Here is a 12,201-nt window from a genome sequence, read left to right on the forward strand (position 1 = left end):
ACTGGCAAGTCTCCTGGCAACCGGGCACAGGGCAGTGATTTCGCCACACATAGGCATGTATTTATGTGAGTCTTTGTTTTCCTGTTTAACTCCTACCATTGGGAAGGGCAGAGCCTCATTTAAATTTTAATCTAGCAAGGGTGCCCAAACAACATATGGCCAGATGTTTACACAGATTCATTTGTATCGAAGAAAGCTTCGATGAGTAGTAGGCATTCAGTAAATGCCTGTTGATGAAATACTCGGGATTACTGTTTTGTCACGTCAAAGGCTGGAGTATTTTAAAGCCCTAGAATGTACAGAGTGGAGCAGGGACTATAGGTATGTGTCGTAGGTTGAACTCTGTCTTCGCAAAGTGTAGAGGTGCGGTTGATGCTGTGTCCCAGTACCTCTGGAGAAGCGCTGTAACAGGCTAGTTAGGGAGATCACATTGGGGGTCTTGGTCATTTTCTTTACCAGATGCACTATGACAGCATGGGGAGAATAGTGTGTGGTGACAGGCAAGAGACTGGAGCTAAGGGCTGCGAGTCAAGGAACACCAAACAGCATTGGCAACACCACTGCCTAGAGAAAGGCATGGAACTGTTTTCTTAGAGGCCTTTCGAGAACTCCCAACCTGCCAATGCCTTGCTTTGGGCTCAGAATCTCCCCAACTATGAGAGAAAACATCTCTTTCCTTTAAGCTCCACATTCCCTGGCCATTTGTTACAGCAGGCCTAGGAAGTGAATCTACTTGTTCCAGAAATGGGAGTGCATTGTCCCAGCATGAGTCAGGTGAGCGAGAATGAAGGATAGACAGGTTTAGCATCTGGGAAGCTACAATTGGCATGGGGTTGGGGAGAGAGACAGAAAAGAAGCCAGAAGAGGAGGGTGTGTCTGGTACCTATTGCAGTAGAAGCCGCCCCAGCCTTTGCTGGCTTAGCACAGCATGGTTTAGTTTCTCACACTGCTTCCTCGTGGCTTACCTGCTGGGCTGGATGGCTACAACAGCCTGGAGAGATAGATGGGTATTTGTCCATCTGCTCATCAGTCTCCTGATCTTCAGAGTCTATGGAGTCTGGGTTCCTGGCAGGGTAGTGTGTTGATGAAATCCTTCTTACATCTCTTCCTGCCTCATTTTTGTGATACCTCATTGGCCAAAGCAAGTCCCATGGCCACGCCAGGGTATGTGTGTGTGCTCATGAACATAGATACAGAGATGAGCCATAAGAAACCATTAATAAAATAATCTGGCTCAGAGACTCTTTTTAATTATCTATTACAACTTAACCAATTATCCCAAAACTTAGAAACTTAAAACAATAATAGCTAGCCAGGCAGTGGTAGTGCACGCCTATAATCCCAGCAGTTGGGAGGCAGAGACGGGGAGGGGAAATCTCTGAGTTTTAGGCCAGCCTAGGCTACAGAGTGAGTTTCAGGACAGCTGAAACTACAAGGAGAAACCCTGTCTCAGAAAAGCCCTCCCCACCCCACCCCCCAAAAAAAACCAACAACAAAAAAAACGATAGCTACTCTCTCTTAGTTACCATACATCAGGAATGCAGACCCAGGCACTGCTCAGGTGCCTCTGGTTCAGAGTTTCACAAAATGCTTGAGCAAAGATATTGACTGAGGCTACTATCTTCTCCAATCACAGCCTAGAGAGGATTCACCTCCAAGCGCCCACCCCACCCCACCCCCACCCCCACCCCCACCACCCCACCCCACCCGCCATGTTGCTGTTGGTAAATCTCAGATCCTCAGTGACTATTGGTCAAAGAAAGCAGTTTCAATACTATGAAGAGGAGTGAGAATGTAGCTCAGTGAGAGAGTAATTCTCTGATGAGATGAGGATCTGCCTGTGACTCTGGAACACAACAAACAAACACACCCACCTGAGCAAAGGAAATACATTACCTGTTCTCTTGAGCTAATGTTCTGTTGGGGAGAGATGATGAACACAAACACAAAAGTATAGGAAATGGCAGGTGTTTGGAGAAAAATACAGACGAAAAAGGAGAGTCGAGTTAGGATAAGGTCGCTGCTGTTATATAAAGAGAATAGGAAGTGTTGTCATAAAGGCCAACGTTGGAGACCTGAGAGCAAGCATCCAGATAATCGAAGGAAGAATGCTCTGGAGAGAGAACGAGGAAAGCCAAAGAAAAGGCACTGAGGGAGAAGGAAGCTTGGGCTTTCAAAAAGCAGTCTAGTGGCCATTGTGTCTGCAGGAAAGAAGTGAGGAGAAAAACAGAGGAACACAGGGGATAGTGAGAACCCAGATCCCTTACGGGGGTAAGTGGGACTGTCCAAAGATGGCCACGGCCTGCACCCATCTTACAGTCCTGAGGCCACTAAGTGCCCCCATCTTACAATCCTGAGGCCATGGTGTGCCCCTATCTTACAGTCCTTAGGTTCTTCTCACTCGTGATTTTGACACTTCTCCACTGAAGACTTCAGTCTTTGTCCCCTCAACCTCTGAACTGGATGAGCTCTTCTTCTGATGAACTGAGTGTGGTGTAAGGGATACTGTGTGACTTCTAAGGCTAGGGCATGAACGATGACGCAGTTTCTGACTCTTGGCTGCAACGCTCGGTTTGGAAACCTGCAGCCGCCACATGTGAGGACACTGCAATGTAAGAAAGCCTAGCCCACGTGGAGAAGTCACCCAGAGGGACCCCGAGACTGCCCGAAGAAAGAAATGTTTCGTCCTCTCTGGTACAGCTTCAGCCATCTGGCAGCACCAGCACAAGTCACATCTAGTTTAAACCCTCCAGCTGAACTCTTCCCAAATGCCTGGCCCGCAAGCCCTGTGGTGAAAGAAAATGACTGTGACAGTTTTAGTCTTAATGTGAGCAAGAGTGACGATGGCTTGAACAATGGTACAGGTGATGAGAACTGCGTACCTGGGTTCAGTTTCTGAAAATAATCTCAATTTAAGCTGGGTGTGGTGATATGTGCCTTTAATCCCTATTTGGGAGGCACAGGCAGGCAGATCTCTGTGTGTTCTAGCCCAGCCAGGACTATAAAATGAGACCCCGCCAGACAAGATGTGCTGATGGGGCAATAATGGAATGATTGTTGTGAGAGTAACCAACTACTTCCTGTTTGGGTTTGAGACCAACTCCATAAGAGGTGATTCAGGCCTGGTACAATAAACCCGGTCAAAAGCCTATGGCTGAGGAGGCTATAGGCCCTGTGGGGCAGGGAGTGGGGAGCTACTGCTGTTGTTTTGATAAATGGACATGTCATCAAACCGCCTTCTGAATATGCTTGTACTCAGAGATGAATGGTGCTCTCGACCTTGGTCGAAGAAGCTTCGTGCAGTGGGCAGCAATCCGAGTCGAGACTCCTAACTACTTAAAAGTGCTGGGAAAAGGTGAGTTGAGTGTTCAGCTCTAAATGGGACATCTCTATCAACCTCCCCAAGTCTCAAGAAACACCATGGAAGAGGGAGGAGAAAGAATGTGGACCTGGGGGATGGGGCAGAGCGCTAGGAAATGTCGTCCTCCGGACATGACATGACCATTGAACTCATGAACTCATGGCAGCTGGGGTTATCTGCATAAGACCTGCACAAGATTAAGCCAGGCAAAATTCCAGCATGAACTGGGAGGAGAGGTCATAAGCCTGCACCCCAAGTAAGGAGCTGTTGACAGTTCATGGCATCTGGAGAAGGAATATGGTGGCCAGGGGTGGAGTGTTCTAGTAGGTTGTCCATACTCGGCGGATGGCCCAACACCCAGGCACACTTTTTGTTTTTGTTTTCTTATTTTTGTTTTTCAAGACAGGGTTTTTCTGTGTAGCTTTGCGCCTTGCCTGGAACTCACTCTGTAGCTCAGGCTGGCCTCGAACTCACAAAGATCCGCCTGGCTCTGTCTCCCGAGTGCTGGGATTAAAGACATGCACCACCACTGCCCGGCTTACCCAGGCACATTTTGGCAGCACTGATTGGATTCAGTGGAGTTTTTTTTATTGTTTTGTTTCATATTTTATTACATCAATGACTTGAAAATTTTTATTTAACTTCAGCAAATATTGGAAATAGAAAAAATGAATTCTGCAGAATTTCACAAATAAATTTCCCAATGTCCACTAACAAATGTTATGAATGGCTGAGCAGTTCTAATGCTATGGACATTCACCACAATGACTGTGCTGAACTAGGAAACAAGCAAAAAGAGACATGGAAATACTTCAGTGGGTTATTTTGTTTTTATTTTTATTTATTTATTTATTTTGTTTGTTTTTTGAGATAGGGTTTCTCTGTTTAACAGTCCTAGCTGTCCTGGAACTTGCTCTGTAGACCAGGCTGGCCTCAAACTCACAGAGATCTGCCTGTCTCTGCCTCCCGAATGCTGGGATTACAGGCGTGCACTACCACCACCTGGCTGGTTATTTTGTTTTTAAAGAAGAGGACATTGAAGTAGGAAGGGGATGTGGTGGTGGTGGGAACCTGAAGGCATGGGAAAGGAGAGTGGTGCTTGGATGTGTTCAAGATTCATTGTATACACTACGACATCATCAAAATGTAAATCTAAAATTCTTTTAAAAAACAAAACAATCAAACAAACAAACAAAAAACAGGTCTGGTGGTAAATGCTCATAATCTCACCGCTGGGAAGGTGGTGCCAGGCATATCCCTGGATCTTACTGGTCAGTCAGCCTGGCTACTTGCTGAGCTTCCTGTCTCAAAAAATGAGGTGGACAGTACCTGATGAATGGCACCTGAAGTTGTCCTCTGTCTCCATCATGTACCTGCACACGTGTTCATAAACACGCACGCACGCACGCACGCACACACGCATGGACACGGGCACAAATACAGAAATTGTTCTCTTTGAGGACAAGCTTCTGAGGGGTATAGATGTATCCAACCGTCTTATTAAATAAGAAACACAGAAACAATGTAAAGAAAAAGCCGAGAGGTCAGAGCTCAGAGCTAAAATCTCACCCTTCCTCCTGCTGTCCCAGCTTCTCGAAAAGAGACCTACTTCCTGTCGGTTCGTTTTTTTTATAGTATGTTGTTCTGCCTTCTCATTGGTTGTAAACCCAAACACATGACTGCCTCGTCACTGTCTGAATGTACAGCCCCCTAGGTCTTAAAGGCATATGTCTCCAATGCTGGCTATATCCTTGAACACACAGAGATCTTATGGGATTAAAGGCGTGTGCCACCACCGCCACACTCTTGCTATGGCTCTAATAACTCTGACCCCCGGACAACTTTATTTATTAACATACAATCAAAATAATATTTCAGTACAATTAGATTACCACCACATTTCCCCTTTTCTATTTTAATAAAAAGAAAAAAAAGCAAAAGGTTATAACTAACAAAAGAAAAACTATATACAAAAGTACAATAACTATATACAATATATACAAGTAATAAATACCTAAACAGGTATTTGACAAATCAGAGAAAATAATTCCATTATCTATCCTATTTTGGTAAATCCAAGATGTATCTAATGCACTTTCTATCCTAATTAATTTTCAACTATAACTAACTAATCTTCAACCATAACTAACTAATCTTCAACTCCCTCAGAGACCAAGAAGGGAATAATATTAGCTAACAAAAAAATAAATAAATAAAAACAGGAAGTGCATGCAAGCAACTTCCAAAAAATTTGTGAGTTGACAGAAACAGCCAGCTGCCTGGGCAGTCACCTGAGGTTTCTCCGCAGTGTTGGGCATCATCTTCAGCCTATAGGCTTAGTGTATCTGACAGACTCATTTGTGATGTAGGATGTATACAAGGTCAACAGTTCAACCTCACATTGGGTGAGAGCAGTCCACGTACCAGAAATACCTGAATTCCACTAGTGTCCTGTCATGATTCAGGATTTTAAATTCTGGAAATTGTTGACAGTTTTTTAATTTAGCTGTCCATTCTTCTTGGCTGTGTATATATGGCTTCATCTCAGCATCCCCTTCTTCTCCACATCCCTCTATTAAATGCCAGTCTACTTTTGAGAGGCATGAGCTTTCAGCTGCTGTTCCATTGTACAACAGAATCCATCGGCCCTCTGCCTGTTAAGCTGCCTTCGAAGAAAAGGGCACTGTACCTTTTCCGGATGCGAAGGCCACTTCAGGGATGGGGCCATATTGTCCTGGCCTCAGAAGATGCCTTTTGATAAAGCCATAACCACACTTGTTTTGGCAAGAATCAGTAGTCCCTTGTTTCGTGATCTGTCTGTCCATTTTGTCCTGTTGATTCGAGGATACTTTGTTGTCCAGTGGCTAACTTTTGCCAGAATGAAAGTTGACTCCATATGCAGTTTCTTCAATGCCCATATTTTCTCTAAAGTAGATTGGTACTGCCAGGAGCCGACATGTCTCAAAAAAGAAAAATTTTCTAAGTTATTAAAACATTTTAAATGCCATATTCTGTAGATCTCTGAAGGGTTTGAAGATGACCTGTCTAAAACATCTCTGCTCAATTTTTAAAACATATCTAATATGACTACAAGTTCTATGATAATGTCTAACTACTAGCTTTCATTTCTTTATATCCTAATAGTTGATAATAATAACATTCAAGGATCAGAAATTTGCATTACATTGTTAAATGGATGGAATAAATACAATTAGAAATATACATATAGCATTTTCTAACAATATCAGTTTCAAATTTGTGTACAATATAAAACAATTCAATCCAATGTAAAGTATTTAAAACTAGTAATTGTCTTTTTCTTTTCTTTCTTTTTTTTTTTCTTTCTTTCTTTCTTTTTTTTTAAACAAGAACCTTAAATCTAATCTCCTTTGCTTAGCCTTTTTCCTAACCCTTGACAATAATTTGTAACCAACCCCCCTAAATACTGAAAATTATCCCAGACCCAAAACCCATTAAAAAGACCAAAAAACCACCTGCCCCACACCACCTCTTTGGGAATGTGGGCGTCGTATTCTTAAAATTGCTTCCTGCTGGGTATGGGCGAAGTTTTCTTTATCCTGAAAGAAAAATTTTAGGTTAATTGTCAAATTCTAGGAGAGGTAACTATATCCTTCATTATCCAGTCTGTGTATAATGCCAAAGTTCAGGGTTTATCTCAAGTCCTTATTCAAGTAGTCTTTGAGACTGGATCATCTCAGCTAGTCATCTCAAAATTGCTCTGAGCACCTTATAGTTCAAAGCTGATCTATGGATGATGTTTGTCAGCTTAATGATATTATTATTGTCCACGTGGAATTGTTGTTGTTGTGGGGCCCCATCTTCTTTCTGGAGACTTCAGTTGATGTTAGGCCTGGCCATGATTTCCTGCAGAAAACTGATAAGAGACTCGAACACAAAAACATATATATGCAGCTAGCCTTTTTTCTAGAATTAGTTAGTACTCTATGTGACCATTCATATCTTAACAAAGTTTAAAATGTATATATATATTAATCTTGTAAATTTTGATATAAAATTTATACTTTGAGAAAAGTTTAAAGAATCAGAATAGAATCAAAGAGTTGAGATTAGTAATAGAATAGTCCCTTAATTAATTTTGCTTTTGTCCTGTACCATAGCAGAAGATGGCTCTTATTCTGGCATGATACAGGGAGTTTGCATTTTCCTTTTAACAACATGCTTGAGTTTAAAGAAGGAGAGAGCCATTCTCCAACTCCAAAGTCAGCTTTAAATTTTAATTGAACTGGGACTGTTAGAAGACCAATAGTGTTAAATCTTTAGAGAAAAGCAGAAACAAACATTTAGGAAGACATAAAATTTTTTTAGATAATATATACCCATACACCGTTTCACTCTGTTTCTTGGATAGATGATTTGTCCCTTTTCTTCAGTTGTCTCATTTGTCCAGTGTTCTTCAAATTCCTTAACCTTCATTCTCCTAAAAGACAAAAACAAAAACCTTTCCCCAAGACTAATTTTGGGGATGTTTCCTTTGGCAAGTTATTATCTGATTAAATGAAAAGGCATGTGTTATTGATACCAGTTAGTTTAAATTGGATGTTCATGCTGGTTGATGAACTATCACCTCCTCTAATTAAGAGGTCTCTCTTGTTCAAATCGAACCTTTATCAATTTTGATGGTACCCACAGCTTATCTTCTCCTGTAGAAACAAAAGCAAAACCTCGTCCCCAATGTAATACATACCCTGGTTTCCATTCTGAGGTCAGCACATCCTTAAAGTATATAGGCTGATTTAATTCTGTAGTTTTTTCTATTATCCAATGTCTCTCTGCAGCTGTTGTTCCTTTCTCATTGGCATTCAGAAAATTCAAAGTTAGAAGAGCATTATGCAGTCTATTTCTGGGGTTTTTGTTACCCATTTCTGTTTATTTAGCATATCCTTTAGAGTTCTGTTTGATCTTTCTATAACTGCTTGACCTGTAGGATTATGTGGTATGCCTGTAATATGCTTTATATTGTAATAAGCAAAAAACTGTTTCATTTTAACAGAGACATATGATGGAGCATTGTCAGTTTTGATTTGTGCAGGTATACCCATGATGGCCATAACTTCTAGCAAATGAGTGATTACAGAATCAGCTTTTTCAGAACTCAAAGCAGTTGCCCATTGAAATCCTGAATAAGTATCGATAGTGTGGTGTACATATTTCAATTTTCCAAATTCTGCAAAGTGAAACACGTCCATCTGCCAGATTTCATTTCTCTGAGTACCCTTTGGGTTACATCCTGCTGGTAATGGCGTTTGATTGTAGAAGGAACAAGTAGGACATTTCTTTACTATTTCTTTGGCTTGTTGCCAGGTTATGGAAAAATCCTTTTTTAAACCTTTACTATTGACGTGATGTTTTTTATGAAATTCTGAGGCCTCCAGCACATTTCCTATCAATAATTTATCAATCTCATCATTGCCTTGTGCTAGAGGGCCTGGCAGACCAGTATGGGATCGAATGTGAGTTATATATAAAGGATGATTCCTTTTCCTGATTGTATCTTGTAATTGAATAAATAGTGAAGTTAATTCTGAAGCATCAGGGATAAATTCTGCAGTCTCAATATGTAACACCACTCTTTCAGCATACTGAGAGTCAGTTACTATGTTGAGAGGTTCTGAAAAATCCATTAATACCAACAGAATAGCATACAATTCTGATTTTTGAACTGAATTATACGGACTTTGAACCACTTTACTTAAATTTTCTGATTTGTAACCTGCCTTTCCTTCTTTGTTGGCATCTGTATAAAATGTACGAACTCCAGATATGGGTTTTTGCCGTACAATTCGAGGCAAGATCCAATCAGCTCTCTTTATAAGATCAATTCTATTGCTTTTGGGATATTTGCTGTTAATTTCTCCCAAAAAATTACTGCAAGCTCTTTGCCAAGGTTCACTTTCTGTCCATAATTTTTCAATGTCCTCCTTAGTTAATGGTATGACAATTTCTGCTGGGTCTATGCCTGCTAATTGACGAAGTCTCAGTTTTCCTTTGTAAATCAAGTCAGAGATTTTTTCCACATAAGTTTTTAATTTTTTATTTGGTTTATTTGGTAAAAATATCCATTCCAATATAATATCTTCCCTCTGCATTAATATTCCAGTAGGAGAACGCCTAGAAGGTAAAATAACCAAAATGCAATCCAGCTTTGGATCAATACGATCCACGTGTCCTTCATGCACTTTCTTTTCTACCAAGGCCAATTCTTTCTCAGCTTCAGGTGATAATTCTCTTGGACTATTTAAGTCCTTGTCACCTTCTAAGGTTCTGAACAAATTAGTCAGTTCATCATTTTTTACCCCAACAATAGTTCGTAGATGAGAAATATCTCCAAATAATCTTTGAAAGTCATTAAGAGTCTGTAGTCTATCTCTCCGAATTTGCACCTTTTGGGGTCTAATTTTTTGTAGCTCTATTTTATATCCTAAATAATTAATAGAATCTCCTCTTTGTATCTTTTCAGGAGCAATTTGTAATCCCCAGCAAGGCAAAATTTTCTTTACTTCTTCAAATATTATTTCTAAAGTATCTGCATTTGAGTCAGCTAGTAAAATATCATCCATATAATGATAAATTATAGATTTAGGAAATTTTTTACGTATCACTTCCAATGGCTGTTGTACAAAATATTGGCACAGAGTTGGGCTATTCAACATTCCCTGAGGGAGGACCCTCCATTGAAATCTTTTAACCGGTTGAGAATTATTATAAGTAGGCACTGTAAAAGCAAATCTTTCTCTGTCTTTTTCTTGTAAGGGTATTGAAAAGAAACAGTCTTTTAAATCAATAACTATGAGAGGCCATCCTTTTGGTAACAGAGTAGGCAAAGGCATCCCAGATTGTAGAGAGCCCATTGGCTGAATTACTTTGTTAATTGCTCTAAGGTCTGTTACCATTCTCCATTTACCAGATTTCTTTTTAATAACAAATACAGGAGAATTCCAAGGGCTGGTTGATTCTTCAATATGCTGAGCATTTAACTGTTCTTCTACCAGCTCTTCTAAAGCCTGGAGTTTCTCTGTTGTTAAAGGCCATTGCTGGACCCATACAGGCTTGTCTGTTAACCATTTTAAAGGTAGAGCTGTTGGTGTCTTTGGAAGATCATCAGTTATTGTGCCCTGTTCTTGTATAATATGGATGGCTGGTGACCACTCATTAGAACAATATCTTCTAATATTTCTCTCAGTAACATGTGCTAGTTTATGATTTGTTTCTGAGATTGGAGGGATGTTAATCTGAGTATTCCATTGTTGCAACAAGTCTCGACCCCACAGGTTCATAGTTATGTTAGCCACATATGGTTTTAATTTTCCTCTCTGTCCTTCTGGACCTATACATTCGAGCCATCTTGCACTCTGTTTCACCTGAGATAATGTCCCAATTCCTAACAGTTGAACGTTTACCTCCTGAAGAGGCCAAGTTGGATGCCAAAATTCTGGTGCAATTATGGTAACGTCCGCACCTGTGTCTACCAGACCAGACAACAAAACACCATTTATTTTTATTGTTAATTTTGGTCTTTGTTCATTAATAGAAGTTTGCCAAAAAATTTTCTTTATGTTTTCTCCTGAATTTTCTATTCTCTCTGTTTCATCATCCTGACCAGCATGATTTATTCCAATAGGCATTTGGTTATTTAATCGCTCTCCAGAGCAGGCATTTCCTCTATGGCTGCAGGAAAGGTTTGAACTGGATTTGCACTGGGGCCTGCGCGAGGCCCCTCTGGGAGTTTCCCGAAGACTGAGGCAAAGGATTACCCTGTCTGTCCTTTGTTGATCTACATTCGTTGGTCCAGTGTTTTCCCTTACCACACCTTCTGCATACTCCAGAAGGAAGGGGCATTCTGTTGCCATTGTTCCTTGAAGAAACATTGTTTCTGGGAATGACCTGTCTACAGTCCCTTTTCAAATGTCCTTGCTTTCCACATCCAAAACATCTAACACTCCTCAAACCTTTTGAAATTACTTCTCCTACCCATGTATCATCATGCTCATCAGCTTCAACATTAATTGTTTCTCTAATCCAATCTTCCATAGGTGCAGATCTTGCCTTAATGGCCTGATTATTCTTTTGCATGCTGCATTCGCATTCTCAAAGGCCAAAGATTCAATTATTGCCTTACTAGCTTCTGAATCCGAGACCATTCTCTTTACTGCTGAAGCCAGTCTTTGTAAAAAATCTGTAAAAGACTCTTTTGGGCCTTGCATCACCTTTGTAAATGACTCAGATTTTTTTCCTGGTTCCTCAACTCTGTCCCATGCATTCAAGGCTGCCGTTCGACATAAAATTAGGGTTTGGACATCATATAAACATTGTGTTTGTGCTGAAGCATATTGGCCTTCGCCATAAGCTGATCCTGGCAAACTTGTATTCCTTTATCCCTCCATTGTTTTTCTATGTTTTTAGCCTCCTCCTTAAACCAAGTCAGAAATTGAAGTCTCTGGCTGGGTTCCAGAACACCTTGTGCAAGGTCCCGCCAGTCCTGTGGTACTATCCTATTATATGTTGACCAAGAGTTTAACATTTGCTTTACATATGGGGAATGCATGCCATAAGATACTATTGCCTCCTTAAACCTTTTTAAATCCAACATTTCAATTGGAGCCCAAGTATTTTGTGTAGCCATTTGATCAGGCATCTGCTGTACGGTTACAGGATAAATTAAGGGTGACTGTGTGAAAACAGGCTTTCTTTCTGCAACCTTATGATCCCGACTTGAAACAACTTCACTGTTAATTTCTTCTGTCTGAATTTTTACAGGTTTAACAAGTTCTTCTAAAGCTGTTATCCTGGCACTTAAATTG

This window comes from Peromyscus leucopus, chromosome 1 (genome assembly GCF_004664715.2).
Source record: "Peromyscus leucopus breed LL Stock chromosome 1, UCI_PerLeu_2.1, whole genome shotgun sequence".
Lineage (NCBI taxonomy): Eukaryota > Metazoa > Chordata > Mammalia > Rodentia > Cricetidae > Peromyscus > Peromyscus leucopus.